General features: G+C 44.4%; 1 protein-coding gene and 1 long non-coding RNA gene across 4 annotated transcripts in view; one reads left to right on the forward strand and one right to left on the reverse strand.

Moving 5' to 3' along the window:
- Nucleotides 1-23,738, reverse strand: part of MAP6 (microtubule associated protein 6) — a 124,397-nt gene that overhangs the window by 42,044 nt on the left and 58,615 nt on the right. The gene's annotated exons all lie outside the window — the stretch shown is intronic.
- Nucleotides 258-1,566, forward strand: LOC132661263 (uncharacterized). The gene is made up of 2 exons (XR_009602152.2): nucleotides 258-427; nucleotides 684-1,566. It is a non-coding gene; the product is annotated as an uncharacterized LOC132661263 (long non-coding RNA).

Below are 23,738 nucleotides of genomic sequence, written 5' to 3' on the forward strand. Positions count from 1 at the left end.
TATCTCATTTAATCCTCCCAGAGACCTCACGAGGCAGGCACAGTTAGTACCATTCTCATTTTACAGATGAGGAAACAGGAGCTGAGGGTAGTTAAGTGTCGTGACCTTGGACAGCAGTAAGTGGAGATGCTGAGGTTAAACGAGAATAATAACACTGAATAGCCGTGTCCCAGGACTGAAGAGGGGCACTCAGCTGAGGCACAGAGACAATACCGCATTCCAAAGGGAGGCACGCTGTCACAATGTAGAATTGCCAAAGGCTGAGAATAGTAACAGGGACAGGATATTGGTGAGAACTCTGTGTGCCAGTGAAGGGGCCACTTTCCCTCCAGCTGAAGTCAAGAGAGAGGCACAAGGACATCTGGATCTTAGGGGATGTGATAGTGACCCTCCTGAGTCAACAGGGACTCTCGTGAAAAATCTGAAGGTCAGAGATGGCTGGCTAGTCTGTCCAGGAGCAGAGACAGGGAGAAAGGGCTGTTCTGGGGGTGACTTGAGCTGTCTTGTGGTTAGGGCACAGAAGGTATGGTGCAGTTTCCCCAGGACCGGATAGCGTCAAGACAGCCACCCCAAGGGGCAAACATTTCAGAAGAAGCTAGAGGGACCATGGGATGCCCAGGGTGGAGGAGGGAGTGTGGAACCTGCCAAAGGGGATTCACTTTTATCCCTTTTCTCTCCTGCAGGAAGAGATCCATGGTGGTGAGTGCGGAGGCCTCTAGAGAACCCAGCAAAGCAGCCACAAGAGACGGTCCATCCTGAAAGCCTGCTGGTCCAGAGAGCAGCAATCACCGTGACCACGCCAGTCCCAGAAGGGCCCTTCCGTTCCCTTTGCCTCGTGCTCTTGCTACCTGAACTCCAACACTGGGCAGGTTGGATGCAGGGTGAGGGATGGGACAAATGAAGTAGAGGCCCCACCGCGGGCTTCTCCCCTGGAACAGGCCAGAGCTGCAGGAGGAGAAGAGGGATTAACTTTAAACAGACTGACATGGTGACTATAACATGGGATGGACATTTGAATGACAGAGGACTTTTATTTACTGAAATTTGCTGTATGAGTTATAGAACTTGCCCAAATTTTCAAGCAAGGGCAGCAGAGGAACCTGTCCCACAGAATAAATTTAAAAGGATCGTGGGAAGCAAAAATAAAGTCACCTTATAATTTGTTGAATGTAAAAGTCACATTTCAGTTAATGAAAACTTACTGTATGCCAAAAGCTTTCATAATGGATTGACATACTTGGTCTAAATTCATCTCAGGCCAACCAGCCCTTCAAGATACAAGTTATTGTTTCTATTTTAGAGATTAGAACATGGAGGTTCAGGGGGGTAGAGTGAACTGTCTCAAGGCATAGAGCCAGCAAGTGGCTGCACAGGGCCCAAACTCACAAGGACTCCCAGTCTGGATCTTTCTATCGTGTCTTTGCTTGGGACTGTGGCAGGTCAACCCAGTGCTGAAGAAAGTGTTTCCCAGGATGCGATCTTTTCTCAGCGTGCTCAAATCACAAGTGCATGTATTCTGAATCAATTCTGTGCTCGTGCATGCAATAAAGATTCCACTACAAAGGATAGACGGCTCTGGTCTATATACTGACACAAAAGGTACCTTTTTTTTTTTTTGAGGCCAAAAAGATTGGAGAGAAAACAGTTTATTCCATAGCTGCCATCACGTGACTGTCAAAGGATTAATATAAACTGCAGTAGTCCTAACTAAATACAACGATGAAGGGGGCTAGATCTAGATCTGAGTTCAAGTTTGTAAAACATGGCTGGAGATACACTGGCGGGGGCAATGATGGTGGCTCATGGAGACGGGTCAGTGAGACAATGACGGGAGGGAAGGTCTGCTGGATGGGCAGAAGGATGGGGCGAGGAGAAAATCGGTCAGGGAGAGTAAATCTTGTTGACACCAGAGCAGAAGTCCCAATTCTTGTTCCTAAGATGTATGTGTGTTTTATCATCTGTTGACACATTTTAAATACCCACAGCAATGAGCGTTCTAGAGCAAGGAAGAGACCAGGACCTGCCCTAGAGAAGAACGCTTAACAAAAGCCCACTGTGGGATTTCAAATCTGCGTGTTGTGAGTGTGTGCGTGTGCTGTGCGATTGTGACTGTAATCACTACCACAACCACCATCATCACGGTCCCCATGCTCTGTCTCAACCCTCTCCCAGAGTCAGAGAACTGGCAGGTGACTTGGGCTTAAATATATCCCACCTTCACTGGTGAGTCTTGGGTCTTTGCCTGGGGAGCAGAGTAATGCTGGCCTTTCACAAGGAGTTGCAAAGTATGTTTTGGAAGAGTTTGTGAAGGCGTGGTATTAATTCTTCTTTGAATGTTCAGTAGAATTTGCCAGCTTATCTGGGTTTGTCATCTATCGTCTTGGGCACAGCTGATGAGTTGAAATGAACCTGTTTGTATAATTTTGCATCTTATCTAATTTATTATGAGCATTTTACTTAAATAGTTCCAAGAAGCTACTTGATATATTATAGACTATTAGAAAAGTCTAGACTGAAGGCCAAATTTCAGACAATATATACCAGGACTTGAATTTTATAGTTGTGAACCACTAGTCAGTCCTAAAAAAAAGTTCCTTCAAAGTCCTCCAGGCACCAAATAAAATTCACTCATCCGAGCCCTGCGCTGAGTTCCGGCTTCCTACTCGTGTCCTTTCTAAATTCATTATTCATTAAAAGAATCCATATCTATATTTTAAATACAAAATGCTTAATTTAGAAAGGCTTCAAAAAAGGTAGTGAGTGATTTTAAGTGTTTCATTAATAACGAGAATCTACTACTTTTTAAGAACAACTGTTCTCAAACTGAGTGCCAAATATCACCAGATAATTTTTCTTTTTTTTTTTTATTGAGAGTGCAAGCGAGCGAGGGTGAAGAGAGAGAGAGAGAGAGAGAAAGAAAGTCCCACTAGGGGCAGAAGGTGGGGGGGAGAGAAAGAGAAGTGGGGCTCACCAGAAGCAGGGCACATGTTCATGAGAAGCAGGGCTCGTGCTCACAAACTGTGAGATCACGACCTTAGCCAAGGTCAAATGCTTAACCGTCTGAGCCACCCAGGCGCCCCAAGAATTTCTTAGTGATGATTTCTTTCTAGTGTTCCCACTCTTGAGGTGAAGCCCTGGAATCTGTATTTTAACAGGTTCCTTGGGTGATTCTATTACAGTTGGTCAGAGGAATGCACTTTGAGAAACCCCACTTTGAAGTCATGGTGACCTCGTGGGTGAAAGGTGACAAAGAAAGGAAATAGTGGCCGTAAAGGGCCCAGCACCGCCCCTGGCTCGAGGCAGCATGCCCACAGTGCCAGTGTGACTAGTATAATCTGAATCACCTTGAGGAGGGTTAAACCTGGTACAAATTTAATTGTTGGCAGGACTGTAAGCCTTCTCCAATTATTTTTGGTTCCTCTTCCACTATCCTCAGCAATAACAAGGCATGGCCTATCAGCAAGAGCTTGGGTTTGGAATCCCAAATAGGCCATTTACCAGCTGTGCAACTTTAAGGAAGTCACCTGGCCTTTCTACAGATGAGCCTAGGTTTCCTCATCTGTAAAGCAGGGATAATGTCATCGACCCTGCTGGGATAATGTGAGGATTGAATGAAATAGGGTAGAAGAATTTTTCCTTTTTTTCTTTTTTTAAAATTTTTGCTTGAGTATAGTTGACATACAATGTTCCATTGGTTTCAGATGCACAACATAGCGACTCAACTTCTTTATATGTTATGCTGTGCTCCCCATAAGTGTGGCTGCCATCTGATGCCATACGACGCTATTACAAGGTCATTGGCTGTGCTCCCTATGCTGTGCCTTTTATCCCCGTGACTTGTTCATGCCGGCCGTAACTGGAAGCCTGTACCTCCCACCCCCTTCACCCACTTTGCCCCTCCCCCTGCTCTAGATGTATTTTTCTTGATTGACTTTTGCCCTTTGCCTAACCTGCTGCCCACACTCCTTCTTTGGATGGGCTCATCTAACACAGGGCCAGAGGGACACAGCACAGATGCACTTTCACAGCTCTGGGGACGGATGGCTGCCAGGCCTTCTGAGCTAACAAAACTCATACATGAGAAGGGGGAAAGGGCAGATTCAAAGGCTGGTGACTAGAAGATTACAGTGACTGAAGATCAGATCCAGATCCAGCCTCTGTCGTGGTCTGCCTCTGAACACAAACCTCAACATGAGTCCTGTGAAATTTAGTTGAAGGAGAACATGCTTATACCATCAGGTGCTTTGATATATTTAGGGGGAGACAGGAAGGATATCAAGGTCAGGTCTAAAGGAGATCAATGAAAAGTGATCATTTCTGCTGTCCCAGGAGATAGGCACTGGGTATTTAGTTACGTTACTCAGCTGGAATAGATAGTATCATTCCATCCAGCAAATACCACTGGCAAAGGCATCTCTGGTCTATTTTGCTGCAATGGATACCGAGTGCGTGAGTGAGCAAATCTCTCGCAATGGGAAATTACCTCTGTGGGCACCGTATAGACATCTCTTACTTTATATCCATTGGTTTAATCAACAGTCTAGAATTATGAGACAGTTTGATTCTTTTTATACTCATTTCCTACTAGGGCTTTGGGGTTCAAATGATTAGTTCTGTCACCTGGGGAGCAAGTTACTTTACCTCACTGAGGTTTTACATTTCATTCTCACTTCAACCCAATGAACTCCATTCTATGTCCAGAAAAATGGGGTATCGACTGCCTGACCCAAGGTCGTGAGTGAGTTACAGCTAGTGAGTGATAGACCTGAACCCAGGCAGGCTTCCTCTGTGTTCTCATCCATTCCAACCTCTGGGGACTTGCCCAAAGACACCAAGTTAGGTGGGCAAGAACTCTCAGATGTTCTTCTGGGCCTTTCCCTGTCCAAACATCTAGGATTATAATCTGCCAGAGGGAAGATTTGATGTGTAATACTCTGTAATTCTTGTGCAATAGTGTATAAAGAAATACCTCTCAAAAGCAATCACAAATAAAAAACAGGTTCCATGAATTTTATATGCTCCCTTGATTCTTAGATGTAAGTCAACATACCTATCCCCCTTCTCCCTTCTTTTTTCACAGAATAAATATCCCCCCAGTTTCCATCATTTCTGCTTCTAATGACTTTATCTTCTACTGTTTTCTATCTTTGACTCAAAGAAGATATAGGGACCCCAGAGTTGTACATAAAAAATTTTCAGATAAAGAGTAAGGCCTCTCTGGGCTACAAAAGAGTGGGGAGAGAATGGGAAGAAGAATGTAGAACCAACAGGAGAGTTAAGACTGGGGCAATGTCGTGGAAACTAGAGTCCCTCGTCCATCCAGCCAGCCAGCCAGCCAACAATCCCCAGGGCCTAGAATTTTAGAACTGGTAGACATTCCAGAAATAATTTAATCCAGTATGCCAACTTTACGGACTGGGGAAATAAAGCAGAGAGAGGGCAAGTAAGTTCATTATGTCACGTGGCAAAGTCATGGCAGAGCTGGAACCAGCACTCCCAGGCCTCTCATTTCCTAGCCTGGGTTTAGTTTGGTTTTGTTCTGCTGTAAAATAGTCTTGATTAGGGGCGCGTGGGTGGCTCAGTAGGTTGAGTGTCCGACTTCGGCTCAGGTCATGATCTCGCGGTTCGTGAGTTCAAGCCCCGCGTCAGGCTCTGTGCTGATGGCTCAGAGCCTGGAGCCTGTTTCAGATTCTGTGTCTCCCTCTCTCTCTGACCCTCCCCCATTCATGCTCTGTCTCTCTCTGTCTCAAAAATAAATAAAGGTTAAAAAAAATAAAAAAAAATAGTCTTGATTATTTTAAAGATGCTGATATATATTGTTATCAAAAACAACAATAGACAATAGCTGCACAAAACCTAATAGCTTGGAACATACTTTTACATAAGCATTTCATTTGTGTTACCATTTACACGGCATTAAAAATTATTCCATTGTGTTCTTCAAATCTCTTGACGTTTGCCCATAAGTCCCCATCCCGTGGGACTCGTGAAGGCAAACGGTCTTTCCAGCAAGTCCACTTGCCTATTTGTTGTATGTGTCAATCCTCCTGTAACTTGAAATTAAACTTCCCTCCCGTGGCAGACACTCTGAGCATATTTCTGATTTTCTGTCAGTATTTATTGAGGGCTCACTGGATGATGCTCAGTAATTCACTGCTTCATTTATTCAGCATATGTTAACCTAGATGCTGTCAATAGGAGGTCGGGATACAACAGAGGGTAGACTAGACAACATCCCGGCTGTCTTGGAGAGCAGCAACTTACGTTCCAGTGAAGGGGATCGGCAATAAACCAATAGGCAGTTATACAATACGCCAGGTGGTGCGAAGTTCTAACAAGACTAGTAATGGTGACAGAGTCACGTGGGCTTGTAGGTACGTATATGTGTGCTGTGTTACCTAGAGTCAAGGACAGCCTCTCTGAGGAAGTGACGTGAGCAGAGACCTGAAGGAAGTGTGCCTCGTGGAAATCTGGTGAAGGAGCACTCCAGGCGGAACGCTAAGACCCGGAGGCAAGAGGTGTGTGTGAAGAACAAAGGCCAATGTCACCGGAGTGGAGCAAACAAGGGGAATGGGGGGAGGAGTGGGAGATCAGATCAGAGAAGGAAGGGCGGGTGGGGTAGGGAGGGCACTGCACATCAGAATGAGAGATTTGATTTCATTTCTCATGAGAGGCAGAGCCACTGGAGGATTTGGGCACTCATCTGGCGTGGAGTGGCATAACGTGCCTTTTGTTGTAGAAGGTTAAGAACAAGGAGGAAGCAGGGAGACCAGCTAGGAGGCCACTTCAATATTCCAAACGAGACATTACAGTGGAAGGGGCTACAGTGGCTGTGTCCCTGTCACCAGGCCAGGCAGGAGAGACTCTGAGTAAAGATATTTGCTGAATGCTTGAACGATATTATACAGGAGGCATGTAAAAAGTGCTAAGGGTAAATAAATGAGAAGATTTATTCTACCTTTGGGAGAGAGGGCAGCAATGTGGAAGGAGACATGAGTTGAGTCTTGAGGACTAAGAATTCACCAAAGATGGGACAACGGCCTTTTCATGGCCAAAAGGGTAAAAGCAAATTCCACAAGGACCCCAAGGTGGCCGCACTCAGGGTCCTGGAAGGGAGGGAACGTGGGGTGTATGGCAGTCAACGAAGCCAGATGGTAGGGAGCCCAGGCCAACTACGCTAAGGACCCCTAACTCACATTTCTCCAGTCCTCATGCCAACAGCCGTGCCAGGTAGACCCCGGCAGGACAAAGGCTCTGCTCCCAGGAGCTTCTGTCCTGGTTTCAGGAGATGGGACTGTGAGGTGCAGGCACTGGGGACCAATGGCCAGGATACTAGTTCTTTAGTCAGAGCGTGTGTCTTTTCCAGTTCCCATGACGCCCTCCCCCCACGTTTCTCCCACGCCCCCATGGGCAGGGGCAGGGGCAGTGGTGGGGCACGTACTGACGGTCATGGCTGCTGCTGGGGCTCCTCTTTACTGGAACTTTCAGAGTGCCTCCACTCACTTAGGAATGGGCTTTCAGACCACAGGGGAACTTGGCTCTTCAGAGAAACACAGATTGATTAAGAGATATGCTGACACCTTCCAAAACATCGTGCAGGAAAAATTCTCCCTTGTCTTTTAATGAGGGCTTAAGGGCTATTAAAACTTATTTGTCATTTGTAATCTTGTAGCTATAAAGAGACGCCCTTGCATTATTCTTTCCTAGAGCTTTCTCACACCAAATTCCTAATGAGGTAATTACCCTCATAATAATTACTGCCTAATTACTGGGGGAGCGGGAAGGAGAATGTGGAACAAAATAAGCAGCTGCAATTTGGGTTGTTATGTCAGAGATCTGATAAAAATGATCTCTGTGAAAGTCAGTAAAGCGAACGCTTTTTTAGTTTATGAAACGAGAGATACATCACCAGGGTTTTATAAAAGTAATTAGTTCGAAGCATGCCTTTTAACCTCACCCTGGGGATCTAGCATCTTCTTGGAGGGAGTCTGGCTGAGGAAGCAAGGGGAGCCTGTAATCAAACGGAGCCCGCTGAAACCCCACGCACACCTTCCTTCCCACGAAACCTTATACAAGTGACTGAACATGCCTGAGCCTCACTTTATGAAAGTAAAATGTGGGAAATGTACCTGCTAGGTTTTCTGTGAGGACTGAAAACATCAACCCCCAGGTCAAACAAGCGGGGCTTACCAAGTGGTACTGTCCTTTGACCACTTTGGATCACCATCCGTTCATACAGCATCTATCTGCCAAAAACCCAATTAGGCAAGGCCAGAGGGCTCCGCAATTATTCAATAATTCTTACCCATGTATTTTCCCTCGAGAGTGCCAAAATCACTTTGGGTTAGTCTGTCGGTTCATATTTTTAGAAATTTGAGGTAAAAATAGAAACCCGTGCGGATAAACATGGAATTTGAAATCACACAGCTGCCTCGGAGGCCAAGCTGTGAGCGGAGGCTGCTCGCAGTCTGAGGACTGGCTCCTGGGCTGCACTCGCCCTGAGGCCTGTGGGAGCATCTGGAACATGAGCCTCCCCCGGCAGCCAGGCTCAGACGGCCGGAGTGCAGGAGGCAGGGCTTCTGGTGCTATCTCTTTGTTGTGTGTGCGTTTGACACCTGCCTCAGCGGACAGACACTACGCCAGGCAAGCGACCCAAACATAATTCTTGCCTAAGGAGCTTCCGGGTATGAGAGACCGAAGCAGGTGTAAGCTCTAGTTGTAATAAGTACACAGAATCCTCTTTACATGTACTTTACCCTCTGGATTCCAGAATGTGCCTAGCACTGTTTTCTCTAGGCTGATCTCCAACTTTAGTGTTCCTGGAATCACCTAGAGTGGGAGTGAGGGGCCTGTTAAGATGCAGACTCCTGGGCTTCACCCTTGCAGCCTGATTCTGGGTCCCAGTGTTTGTTTAAACAAACACTACAGTTCTAATATAGGTCCATGCACTGTGCACAGTGGGAGAAACATGGAGCTAGTTACTTGATCTGCATAACAACTTCGGGATATAAGCAGAATAAACATTATTTGGAGGGTTTAAGTAATTGGCCCCAGGTAGGCAACTTGCCAATGAGTGATAGGAGCTTGGACACCCCCTTCCCCCCGCCACATCCCTTCCCCTCCTCCCACCCAGCCCATCCTGCTGAAAAGCCATTTCTTCCATTAAACCTTTGTCAGAACAAGTATTCTTGAAATAATCTCATCTCCTTAACACCCAAAGTGTGCTTCTTTTTTGTTATTTACAGCCTTGCACCTCATAATGCTACAATTAAGTATCTGCCTTGCCTCCGTGTACTAAGCACGTCTTTTTTATTCAGGTGTTTTGGCATCTGGGGCCTTACTGACCCTGGGGAAACAGCTCCCCACCTCCACTCCAGGGCTGCCATTCCTAGGGGTGGTAAACACGCCTTTCATATGCAAACCAACCAATCCAATGCCCAGACCCCAAACACCTCCTTTATTGGGCTCTCACACTTGGGCCACTATCCTCCTACCCTAATCATCACGGGGCTAGGTACCAGAAGACTATGGACATATGCCCCGGAGTCCACTGAAATTATTCAAGCCAGCCACTCCTAAACCTGCTTAGCCTGCTTACCCTGCCTGACCCACTTCTTCCTGGGAAAACCACATTTCCCCTCACTCCTTCCGCCTCCTGACCCATCCTGGTGCTTCCCCACGTGGCCTTGCACGGTGTGGTATAGGCTGCCCCCTCCTCTGAGAATAAGCTATCTTTTCAGTGGCAGTCATCTCCTGACCTGCTGGCTTACCATGCCTGAGTAAAAATCAAGCCCGCATTTTTAAAGCGGTCTCCCCTACTCAGCCGGAAGTGACTTGAGGACAAATGCTTTCTCTCTAACCAATGATTACATTAACTCACTGTAGTGCTCACCTTGGGTGTTCAAAACGTATTTGTTGAATTCATTTGAAAAGTCAAGAAGCTTAAATGAAGACTTCTATCAGTGATTCTGTTCACTCTGGGTGTTAGAATTTTAAGTCAATTTTTAAGCTGCTCCCAAACTTCTGTTGTTCTTCTCAAGCCAAGTGTAAAAGCGAATGGCAGACTGTGTGGGATGCTGGGTTATCGCAGGCTCCCTTCAATCATGCAAGGAAAGTATTTACTGACACTGAGATGAAAAAGAGGCCGTTCCAGCTTTCTAGTTTGCCATGAACACAGACAGTACTGACTCACAGATAAACTCTTAAAAGGACAGAAACATTTAAAAGGGCACTTTGTGTGGCAAGCCCACTGGGACACAGAAGTGGGCTTCAGAGCAGGAAATTGAACCTAAGTCTTTTTGGACTCCTGGTCCAGTGCTCTCTTCTCTCGCACCAAGCGACCTGGTGCTTCCACTTTTGTTTTGCTTGCTCACATATTTCACATCCCATCACACAGAACACCGACTCATAGGTACATACTTAAAAGGACCATATTTAAAAGGGCGGAAACATATCGAATACAGTAAATGCAGCTTCTTACAGTGTCCCGAATGGGCTAACTTTGGGGAAATTCTGAGAAACACTCTGATTTAAATGGCATCTTGGTCTCACCAGCAGGTTTGCACATTTCAGCTGGGGAGATTCACTTTTCCCTCAGATGTGCGCGGTCACTTGGAGACACAGCACCTGCCCTTGGGGCATAAGTGCTCCTGGAACAACAAGAACGACAGGCTGCTGGTTGTACCAGTAAATTAAGGAGAAATGACCCAGATATACATTTCTTACCCTGTTAGATCACATTCTAGGGTCAATACAGCATTTTAAATCTTAGTGCTCTTTTCAGATGTATCTAAACAAAACAGTTCCCCCCTCTTTTCCCCCTGTCAGATGTATTTTTTCCCCTTTATGCCCAGACTTCATCAGAGTGGATGAAATACACAAGAAATCCCCAACTCAAAACGGGTGGTGAAGCTAAACGGGTGCCATCAGCTAAGACAGCACAGCAGCGTCCACTTGGGAATATCCATGTTGGATCAGTTTGTCATTTTGGCCTCAGCCATCCATTTTTAAGCAGGCAGGTCTGGGATGTGAGGGCAGGTAGGCATCCAACTCCAGATCCCATGCTTGTTTCTCAGAGTAAAATCCCCGACTCAAAAGAACTTTCTGGAAGGCAGAATACAGAACTGGAAGTGCATGGTTTCAACCTTACAAAAATATGGAGGGAAAAAGATGAACTAACACCAACATGACAGCATCTGCTTATGAGTGGTGGGATCTGAGGTGACTGACATTTTCATTTTTACTTGTCTACTAATCGTACTGTTTTGAAAAACTCAATTTCCCACTAAAGGAGAGGGGAAGAGAGGGAAGGAAGAAGAGAAGAGGGAGGGAGGGAGGGACAGAGAGAAATACCAGTGTTCAGACTGCCTCAAGCGTCCTCCCGAGCACAGCTGTGCGAGTCCGTGATGTCTGCAGGCTTCCCCGGGGTGCCCGGCTGCTAGGTCATCTGTGCTCAGCCCCACCCCTGCTCTCACAGCTGACCAGTCTCCCACTCCACCCAACACACACAAGTCTGTCACTTTCCATTCCACTTGATTTCCACTCTCCCCCCTGGCTGGTGGCCATGGAGTCCTCTTGGCAACCTCCATGCTGGTTCCCATGGATACCTTCGATTCCCAGACAGGCGGCTGCTCGGAGCAGATGGTCGTTGGCACTGTGCGGGGAACAGGCTGAGGGGACATCTGATTTATCCAGCACTCTGCATCCTTCTGCTCACCCCGTCCCCAACACACTGTGCACAAGCACGCACATGCACACACACACGCACACATCTTCCCCCAGATCTTGCTGGCTTCTGGCCTTGACAAGGAACCTGGAACATTTCAAATATAACAAACAGCACAACACCAATTGCTAACATTTATTGAGCACCCATTCTCTGTCAATGATGTATAAAGTGCTTTGCATAGAAAAGGAAGGAAATGATTTACCAGGACAGTTTAAGGAGTTCAGTTTTCTGACCCAATTCAAACATGACTATTTGGGCCAAGTCTTTCTGGGATTAGTGTGGACTGCTATTGACATGCATAAGAACGATGTCTGAAGTGCACTGAAATTTCCGGTTCTGTGCCCAGCCTCAGATATTCAGATTCAGAAGGTCTAGGGCAGGACACGGGAGTCCGGGATGGTGCTGAGGAACCTGCGCTGTGAACGAGCACTCCATGCGATTCCAATGCAGGTGGTCTGGGCCACTCAGGAGAAAGCCTGCCCTAGCTCAGGGATTCTCAGACTTTACAGTGCCCGTGAGGTCTTGTTAAAATGCAGTGTGACTCAGCATGTCCGGGGCAGCATCTGAAATTCTGCATATTCAATCAGGTCCCAAGTGAGGCTGACAGTGCAGGTCCATCGACCACACTTTGAGCGACAAGAACCTAGAGGCTCAGCCCCCCAGAGACTAGTTCATACAACGCTTACCTGCCAAAAGCCCAATTAGGGGCCAAATGCCAAAGGATGTAGCAATAATTTAATAGAGTGGTTCAGAAAGAATGCAGAACGCTAACCCCCCTTCCTGCCAGCGCACTCCACAAACAGGACTATATCCGACACACCCACTGGCACAAGAGTCCTTGACACAGTGTCAACTGTGCCCAGATTTCCAGTCACATCCTTGCCATTCCCTGCCAGGAAGTCTACACCCAGGCCTCCCATACCATCCCTGTTTCCTATGCTTGGTTTCTCACACCTCTTGCTTTCTCACACCAGCTTTTGCACACGCTGTTTGGGGTGTCTGGAATGCACTTCTCCTACCACTCGATGTCCGTCACCTAGCACCTTGCTGACCACCACAGCATCGTGGGATGCCCTGCTTCTGACCTTGGCCCTCTCCAAACCTCCCCTCCCAGATGCCAGACAGGTCTCTTGAGAATGCAAATCCAATCAATCATTCTCTTGTTGAACATCTTTCAATGGTCCCCTGGAGCTTTCAGTCTCTGGGGTCCACAAGACCCTTCATGAATTAACTCAGAAGCCCTGGGATCTAGCTTCCCTCATTCTGTTCCATCTGCCTGAGATACCTCTTTCCACTTTACGCAGCAGACTTCTACTCAACCTCAGAACCCTGCTCAAACATCAGTCCTTCAGAAGATTTCTGTACCTATTTCAGATGCCAGTAGTGTGCTGAAGGCAGCTCATACTGTCTTGAGAGAGCCAACTATTAAATTCCCTGAGCCAGTTGTTAAGCACAGCCATTATAAAATATTTAATTATATAAATATAAATTAAACAGGGGTGCCTGGGTGGCTCAGTGGTTAAGCGTTGGACTTTAGCTCAGGTCATGATCTCACGGTTCATGGGTTCAAGCCCCGCATCCGGCTCTGTGCTGGTAGCTCAGAGTCTGGAGCTGCTTCAGATACTGTGTCTCCCTCTCTCTCTCTGCCCCTCCCCACTCGTGCTCTTCATCTCGCTCTCAAAAATAAATAAACATTAAACTTTTTTTTAAATAAATACAAATTAAATAAATTAGATAAAATACATAAATAAACTATATAAAAATAAAAAATTATATAAAAAATAAAAATCAAAAATCAAAACACATCACTTTATAAGGATTTTACACATGTTGCTATTATCTATGCTCTTGAGCTGACTTAGGACTACTGTACCTACTGGATGGGAACACCACATACTGATGACTTCTGCACAGCTCTTCCCAAGCCCCCAGTAGGGAATGGTACGTAGGCGCTTGGAGTCAGTCATGGTGGGAGTACTGACAAATGCTGCAAACCAAAGCTAGGTTTATTGTCTCCTTGGCTGTTTAGACTTAAGAAAGTAACGGAGTACAACGTTAATGATGCAGATTGCACTTAAAAAGTGTGTTATGTCTGTAGCTGTTACATTGTGGACAGCACACACAAAAAAATTGAGGAAATATTTTTTCCAGTACTCAAAATGATTATCGGATTGAGCCAAGGAGCTCACAGCACCCCTTAATGAGTGAAATTCTGACACGTCTTCAGGCATCTTCACTGCTTCCCTTTCACCTTCTCCTCAAAATAAACAAAAATACCAGCCAATACTTATGTCAGAACTACACTCGTCTGCCAGTAATTTGAGTGACTTCTTTGTTGGAAAGAATAGACAGATGGATGATGCCAAAAGCAGCCCCTCTCCTAGGTAGCTTCTGACTCTATATATTACACCTTATATTCTCAACACCCTGGATAACAAGAATTCTTATTCTTAGAGATGCATGACTATAAACTTATTTTCTGTCTTTGAGGTCCCTCCCAAGAATCCTGCAGTGCTCTGAGCTTCCTCCCGGCCCGTTCTGGAAGTGCTAAGCATCAGTACCCAGACCCTTGTCCTCCAGTTTCCCACTGATGGCCTTGGTAAATAATCCGCTCAGGCTCTGGTTTCCAACAGTGTACAAACCATTACTATAATAGGGATAGTGTGACCTAGGGAGAGGGAGATACAGGCTTTAGGGGGACTGTTCAGGGCTGCAAATTATGCCTTCAATTATTAGCTGTGTAACCCTGGAAAAGATATCCAACCTCTCTGAGTCTCAGATAGCAATACTTATGGGACAGCATTGGGAAGACTAGACATAATGTACAGAAAGCTGTTACTATTGTTTCTACTGCCGCTAATAATATTCATGATACTTTTATTGGGTGCCGGTACTAATCAAGGCAGTTTACAGGAGAGTAGACTCCTCATAGGCAACAATGGGGCCAGAGTATGTGGAGTGATATTTTTAAAGTGCTAAAAGAAAACTAATGTCTATCTAGAATTCTTCACTCAGCTAGCTATCACTAAAGTATGAGGATGAGATAAAGATATTTTGGACAAAGGGCATACATACTTCCAGAAGGCAAGGGTGGGATTCAAAAAGCAATGGTGAGCAAAATACTACTGAATATTGAGGCAAATCTAAATAAGGATTGGACACAAAAATTTTATTACTAATTATTTCTAAATTAGAGGGCTTATAAAGCAAAAATGAGCTAAACTATAAGACAGCAAGAACACGGAAGTTGGAGGGGTGGATCAGTGGTAAAGCCTGGCCAACTTGAAACTGTAAGTCAGATCTACAGATTTAAAAATAAGGGTAATCACACACACACACACACACACACACACACACACACACCAACGACCACCTAGCAAAAACCTGGAAATAAAATGCATAAGTTCTACACAGAAGGGAAAATAGAAAAAATTAATCCATTCAATAAAAGGCTGAGATGGATCAAAGAAGGAACAAAGCAGAATCATGGTAAATAGAAAATCCAAGAAAATCTGAAAATAATTAACAAGAGAATTCATCAAGCTTACAGGCACCAGGTAAATACACAGCAATCAATATTGTTCCTATACGTCACCAACAAAGGTAACCTTTGTTGAAAGTTTACCAAAAAAAGGTAACCAAAAAATCTCATTCACGATAGCAACAAAATCTAGAAAATGTCTAGGATAAAGTAACGAAAAAGACCTTTTTTGAAGGATACAAAAGACGATCTGAGTAAATGTATCTTGATTATACCTGGGAAGACTCACTATGACACAGATGTCAACTTTCAGATAAACCTATAACTTTAGCCCAAATCTAATCAGAATCTCCATAAGTAATTCCGGTAGCTGAAAACTAAGTCCCAAATAAATACGGTCGTGTGAACATATAAGTAAGGCCAAGACAATTCTAAAAAAGAACAACCAAGGGAGAGACCTGTCCTGTTAAAAATCAAAGCACATTACACATTACAAGGCTATTGTGATTAGTATCAAGTGTGGTATTTGTTAGGAATAGACAAATAGGTCAATGCAACAAACGAGAGAGCCCAGAAACCCACACAAGTGAGGGGACTTGCCATCAGAGAGAGGGAACTGTTTACATCAGTGGGAACAAACGGCCTGCCAAACAAATGAATTTGGGATCTCTGGCTTTCTACATAGCAGAACACGGAAACGTATTCCTATCTCACACTCAGATCCATGAAAACTCATTCCAGATGTGCTACAAGCCTGAGTGTGAAGAATAAACCTTGAAACAATTGGAAGAAAATATAAAAGACACAGGTCTATCACTTTGGGAGTAAAGGATTTCTGCAATTAGAAATGAAAGGCACAAACCACACAGGCAGGGACTAAACATACAGAGCACAGGAAGATGAAGAATTTCCGTGTTACCAAGACACTATAATCGCAGGTGAAAGACAAGCCACGGAGATTAGTCATCAGAATCAGTGCAGGTCAATAAAAGAAAGATCACACTCTAATAGGGCGATGGGCATGGGGTGTGAGCATGCAGTCTGCAGAAAAGGAATTGCAGATTTTGATGAACACGTGGAAAGCTTCTGAACTTCACTGAAAATCAGGGAAATGTGAATTAAACAATGACCATTGTCACACAATGACACTGGCAAAATTTTAAAGGTTAACATTATGAGAAAAAAAGGGATACTTTTTACACTATTAGTTGAAGTATAAATGAGTCCAGCCATTAAAAGAGCAATTTTCCAATATCTAGTAAAATGTGTTTAACCCAAGATCCACCAATTCCTCTTTGAACTCTTAATTATATTCACAGAGAGACATTATAAAGATACTCACTGTAGCATTATTTTTGATAGTTAAAAATTAAGAAAACCTGGGGGGTGGGTGGGTGATGGGTATTGAGGAAGTCACCTGTTGGGATGAGCATTGGGTTTGTATGGAAACCAATTTGACAATAAATTTCATATATTTAAAAAAAAAAGAAAAAAATTAAGAAAACCTAATATATAGAGAGTAAGGAAAAGAATATGTGATCTATTCAGTGCTGGCAGGTTATACAGCCATTGAAAGGAAGGAACAATGTATAAGTGGGTGTTTATGCCCACATGTTTGTATTTTTTCAAGATATGTGATGCTGGGTAAAAAAAAAAATAGTCACATAATGATACACATTGTTAGATGTCATCTAAGTAAATACACACACATATAGCAATGCCTTTTGCATTTTATTCGATAAAGAGATATATACCCCCTGGGGCGCCTGGGTGGCTCAGTCGGTTAAGCGTTGGACTTCGGCTCAGGTCACGATCTCAGGCATTGGCCTCTGTGCTGACAGCTTGGAGCGTGGAGCCTGCTTCAGATTCTATGTCTCCCTCTCTCTCTCTGTCCCTCCCTCGCTCGTACTCTGTCTCTCTGTCTCTCTCTCTCAAAAATAAATAAAGATTAAAAAACTGAGAGATATGCAACCCAAAGTCATGAGAGGTAGCCTCCTGGGGGCAGAGGGAGGAGCAGGATGGGTCTGGGCCAGATGGACAAACAGAACTTTTTTTTTTTAAAGTTAGTTATTTATTTTGAGAGAGAGAGAGAGAGAGACAGACAGACAGACAGACAGACAGAAAATCCCAAGGAGGCTCTGAGCTGTAAGCACAGAGCCCAACTCCGGGCTTGATCTCATGAACTGTGAGATCATCACCTGAGCCAAAATCAACGGTCGGACACTTAACTGACTGAGCCACCCAGGCACCCCAAGAACTTTATCATGAATAAAAAATGTTTTAACACAAAAAAGACTGGAAGTAAATATAACAAAATATTAATTTTTAACATTCTGGGTGGGGAGAATATGGGAGTTACGCTATTCTTTGTAGCATATTTTTTAAAGTTCAAAGGATAAAAAAAGGAAAGAGAAAGGGCTTTGAAGATTCCTTGGCCAAGGTGCCGGCAGATATTTAGGAGGGAACAAGAACGATATCAAAAGGATGCAACCACATTCTTGGCCGCGAGCTAACTCTCCAGTGTCATCGGTGTTTCCCACCACAGTTGTGCTCTCTCCTCTGCCCTGTGTTCTCTACTGCAACCCTCAGGACAGGGCGCTTTGGCATCTGCACTGGGGTCTTTAAGGGGATCTTGGAGTGTGGTTCCTTAGCGGCCCCGCCTGGAAAGACAAGACGCTAGAGGGGACTTGCCCAACCCCTTAATGACAGGCCAGGAAATGAAGCCAGGAGGAGGGGCTCCTGCGGGGTCACACAGAAGGCGGGGCAAGCATCAAGGCTCACCTTCATCTTCCAGGGCTCAGCTCAAACACCACTTCCTCAGATGACAGCTCCAAGTCCTGGTCTAGGTTAGGCCTGTCAGCTCCCATTAAACGCTCTCCTAGCACCTTGTACTGTCCCTGCCTACAATTCATCACAGCTGTATTTAATAATTCGTGATTGGCGTGCAGGCTTAGCTCCATATCTATCATTATACTGCTCACTCCATGGCGAACTGCATCTATCTCGTTCATAGCTGTAATCCAAGAACTTCGTTCGGAGCCTGTTCCCTGAGGGACTAATCTGTCTAAACCTGTGTGCATTCAGATTCCCCGCTCATTTTTGGTATTAATATTTAAAATTTCAACTGCAAAGACCTACTGATTTATAAAATATGTACATATCCATGCAACCTATGACATGTATAATATTGCCCCACTCTCTGGAGAAGGAGACTCAGGTTCAGAGACTTGAAATAACTTCACCAAGGTTACATAAATACTAAATGGAAAGGCTGGGATTTGAGCTGATGTGTATCTGATGCCAACACTTTTGGTTAATCCACTGCACCGTGGTTATCAGATCAGTAGCTGTGATTACTAATTTCCCTTATGTTCTTTACTTTTTCTTCAGAACTCCTTCCTCTTCTATCACCCCCAGCCTTGGTTGGTTAAAGACCTTTCTTGGTTAAAGGCATCCATGCTTCTGCCACTGCATCATCTCCTCCTGCCTCCTCTTTTCCATCCTCCTCATCCTCATCATCATTATCATCATCACATTTCCCCCTCCTATTGAAGTAGGAACAGACACAGAGTAAGTCAGAATGTGCCAAACCGTGGGCCTCACCGTCATATCCCCAGAGCCTAGCTTAGGGTCTTATTCATAGGAAGTCCTCAACAAATATGAATTGAATTGAGTTGAATTGAATTGAATTGAATTGAATTGAATTGAATTGAATTCATTCATTAACAAAGTAATACTCTCTACCCAAATTCCTCCATCTAGATAGAGATTAAGGTAGCATTTATAAAGTACCATCTTCTCATGGTAGAGCTCTCTTCCATGCTTTTCCTAAGTGCTGAATCCTGAGCAAGTGAATTGTGCCCTCATGCACCTTTTAATCACACTTATTCCTTATCTATTTTTTTTTTTAAAGCCTTGTTCCAGCTCCCAGGAGAACCCCACACAAAATTGTCATAGCAGCCACAGGCTGATATTACTTCACAATGGTGACTCTTGTACCTTGTATCCTTGGTTGCTACTAGATATGGGTTGGTTACCCATTATATATGAAGACAAAGAAACTCTCTCACACATACATCAGTGCCCCGTTGCTTTTCAGCTGTAAGGAAACAAGAGAGTGACTATGTCACTTAGGAAGAATAAATAATGTGCTTAATAAGAAACAGTCAAACCAAGTATTCTCAGGCACTCTTTTCAGAAGGTTATTTGCTACTTAAATACAGAGTCTGAAACTTGGTAGCATGGTGTTCTGTCCTCAACAATATAGATCAGAGATTGGCAAACTATTGTCCATGAGCCAAATCCAGCCCTTGACCTGATTCTGTTCAGCCATGAGCTAAGAATCATTTTTATAGATAAATATTTGCCATCAATATGATGAGAGGGAACACTAATTTTGAACCTCACTTCAGCAAATGTTATTCCCCTTAAAAACCCCATTCTTCTCATTAGTAGACCTATATGACAAAATACTGTATTCAATTATTATTATTATTATCATTATATTTTAAATTTCAACACTAAAACTTCTGGGAAATTTGTTCTCTCTCTTGTTATAAAACATATAAGGGCTGCCCAAGCCTAAAATATATATTATCTATCCCTTTACAGAAAGTTTGCCAGTTAATGCTCTAGACATTTCCAGATTCATCTCCTGCCATGTCACACCTCAGTCTCAGAACACTTGTCGTATATGAATATATGTAGCTCCCCAAATTCATATCTCTCTCTCCATGACCCAGCTGTCCCTTCTGCCTGGAATGTGCCTCCTTTCTGCCTACCTGATTGTTTTGCCTACAAAATCAGACTGATCCTTTAAGGTCCAGCTCAGACACTACCCTCCTTTCTGAAGTCTTTCCTGATCCTTCAAGTCAGACTCAGAAATACTCAGAAAATCTGTGACCTAAGAATTTCATGGTTCTCTTCCCAGAAATTCAGAATGTGTGCATACACAAGGGCAAAATTACCTCTTTTTATTAGCTGAGTGGTGCTCAAACCCGTCTGGGATAATGATGATGAGAATAGTTACCATTCATTGAGCACTTACTATGAGCTAGGTACTATGCTAAGTACTGTACATATATCACTCATTCATTTGTTCAATTAATTTCTATTAAGCATCTCCTAAATACCATGCACTAAGCTTGGTGCTAGGGGTGCAATGGTAAATGAGACAGATAAGAGAGTCACAGACTTAATTGAATATTTAGTCTTCCAACAACTTTGCAAGGTAGGTATTATTGGTTCTCTTTCACCAATGAGGGAACAAAATCAGAGAATAGAGGTTAAGTAACTTGCCCAAAGTCATATAGTTAACAAGTGGTGAGTAGAATCTGAACAAAAGGCCCCAGATAAAGCTAGACATCTAAGAGGAGCTGAAAATTATTAGTAGGTATTGTACTCTTAAGTGGCCTTCTTTGTTATCTCATTGTTAAAGACCTTGAGGAAGGAATATATAGTTCCTAACCTCTTCCCTTCCCAATGGAACTAACTCTGGGCTTTTGACACAGTGCACAGGTACACCTCCAGGAAGTGGTCCCTGATTCAGATTGAGTCAGACACCCCCCCTTTCCTCTATGTCCTCTCGTTATCTTGTGCATATTTCTACTATTGAACATACTACCAACACTATAACTTTCTTAATAGGTTTCTCTCACTAGACCAGGAACTTTTAGGACAGGTACTATGTGTAATTCACTTGTGTACCCAGGTCCTAATGTGGTGCTTGATAAGTGACAGAAGTTTGCTGAGTGAAACATGAAAGACTTTCATTGGTAGCCTACTCTATTCCATTCTCTCAGTGATAACAATAAACGTGGCCGGGGCTTACTGTGATGGGTGAGAGTGTTACCTCCCCCTCTCTTCATCACGACTCTCGAAGTGCAATTGTCTCCATTTTATGGATGAGAAAACTAAAGACTTTCTCAGTGTCACAAAGATTTTTAAGTTACACAGAAATGATTCAAACCCAGTTTTAGGGGCGCCTGGGTGGCTCAGTTGGTTAAGCATCTGACTTCGGCTCAGGTCATGATCTCACGGCTCGTGAGTTCAAGCCCTGTGTTGAGCTCTGTCTGTGCTGACAGCTCAGAGCCTAGAGCCTGCTTTGGATTCTGTGTCTTCGGCTCTCTCTGCCCCTCCCCCGCTTGCACTCTGTCTCTCTCTCAAAAATAAGTGAAGATTAAAAAAAATATTTTAGGGGCGCCTGGGTGGCTCAGTCGGTTAAGCATCTGACTTCAGCTCCGGTCATGATCTCACAGTTTGTGAGTTCGAGCCCCGTGTCGGCTCTGTCTGTGCTGACCTCTTAGAGCCTGGAGCCTGCTTCAGATTCTGTGTCTCCCTCTCTCTCTGCCCCTCCCCCACTTGCATTCTGTCTCCCCCTCTCTCCAAAATAAATAAACATTACAAAATAAAAATAAATTAAAATAAACTAAAAAAACATTTATTAATTTTTTTTTAAACCCAGTTTTAATGGTCAGCAAATCCTTCACAGGACACCAGGATGCTTCCCAGGACTCATCCCACCATCCCATCCGTGAATCTTCCAACAGAAGTAACCAGCCCTTATTGTGACTCTAGAGAACTCTGGCCCCTGATTTGAAAGCTCAGCAGGCCCTGCCTGGTACTTTAGATACTTGCATCCATGTTACCTGCCTCACAAGATGGCAAGCTCCTGTGAGCGGGGACTGTGTGCTCCGCACATTAAATCCTAGCCCATAGATGCAGCCTTTTGCATGCTCTGAAGATGCCGCATTGAACTTGGAATAAAAATAATATTAAGCGCACTGCATTATGATTATGATAGTATGATCAAATAAATCCAACCTAATTCCCTGCTTTTACAGTATAAGCCTCTTTCACAATGGACTAAAAGCTCTGAAGGATAGGAGGGATTTAGAAGGAAGATGGGAGGAGGGCAAGAGAGAAAACCGAGCAGAATCCAGCCGTGGTTACATGTGGGGCTTGTCAAGGCCCAGCTCAGTCTGTGATTCGGCTAGATCACCTGCTTGGACCCCCCCTGATTTTAATGTGTAACCAAAACGGAGAACCTCCAGGAAAAAGCATCAGGTGTGTGTGGGGAGCAGTGGGCAAAAATGCTGGAAACAGCAGATAGCTCGGATCCTTGAAGGCCTTGACTGCAGTCCGAGGTACTGGGCGTTGCCCTGGAGGGGAAGGGAATCCCCCTTACCCTAGTTTTCATCTTTAAAGAGAGAGAGATATTCACTTTAAAGTCATTATGAAGTCTAAATAAAAAGATATGTTAAAGCAACTGGCACGGAGTAAGCACTCGGCAAGTGAGGTCGAAATTCAATGATGTCTCTGTTCTCGCTAATGTGCTCCAACTTTGCTTTCTACCATTGTCTATCTTACATCTGCTACGATGGTTTAAGAGAACAGTTCTTACAGGCTAAGATGATTGTAAAAAGGCACTCCAGGATATGCCACAACATCAGCCGACTTTTTGAAGTCACTGTACAAAATAGACAGTGACCACAGGGAACAGCACAGTGGAGGAGGCGGTGTTTCCAGGAGGCACTTATGGTGGGTTTTGTGGCTTGGGGCCTGGGCCCAATTTTCCCACCAGAAGAGGTTACACCAGGCTTGGTCCTACAAAACCTCTTCGTTCAGCTTGGAAACAAATACACATCAACAATGGGCTGTGCTAGGACAGCGAGGATGGGGAAGAGTACTAGAGTGTTTTCTATATGTGTGGGATAGCTCCTGCAGGGGACACAGAGGCCAGAGGCAGGGGAGGTGGGAAGTTGGGACGATGGTGGGGCCTATGCTCTCACTCTCAGATGGGGCGACACACAGACACCAGTGGTCCATCCTTGACTGACTCTTCTCCTGCCTACACCTGCTGCATCAGTGCATGTTGAGCCCTGGCCTCAACATTCTCTTCTTCTCACCCTCTTTATTCCCCACCCACCCTGAAGTCTGTGGGCTTGATCCTCACAGCTCCGGGTCCAGAGCTTTTCCATTCTGCCTTTTCTCTTGAGCATCAAACCTAGATCTCCATTTTCTTGGTTTGTATTTTTTTTTAAAAAAATTCTTTGTTGAGGTATAACAAACAAAGAATAAAGACCAAAAATCTTAATTTTTCGCATGTATAGATCCACATACCCAGCACCCAAATCAAGATATAGAACAATTCCAATATCTCAGATGTTCCCTTGTGCTCCTTCTCAACCTGTTACACAACCTACCCTCAGAGATCACCACTATTTTGACTTTCACCATCACTTCCTTTGACTGTGTTTGATATTCATACAAATGGAATCATTCAATAAGTGCACTTGTCTCTGTTCCTTTCATCCATCATTATATCTGTGAGATATATCCTTATTATAGAGGATTGCAGTGATCTTACGTCTCATATAACACTGGTCCTCATCAGGGGCAAGTTGTCCCCCTGCAGGGGGCTATTGGCAATATCTGGAAGCATTTTGATTATCACAACTTAGCAAGGGTGAGGGTGCAGTGGGGAATGCTACTGCACGGAGTGGATAGAGGCCAGGGATGCTACAATGC

Source organism: Panthera onca, chromosome D1 (genome assembly GCF_046562875.1).
Source record: "Panthera onca isolate mPanOnc1 chromosome D1, mPanOnc1 haplotype 2, whole genome shotgun sequence".
Lineage (NCBI taxonomy): Eukaryota > Metazoa > Chordata > Mammalia > Carnivora > Felidae > Panthera > Panthera onca.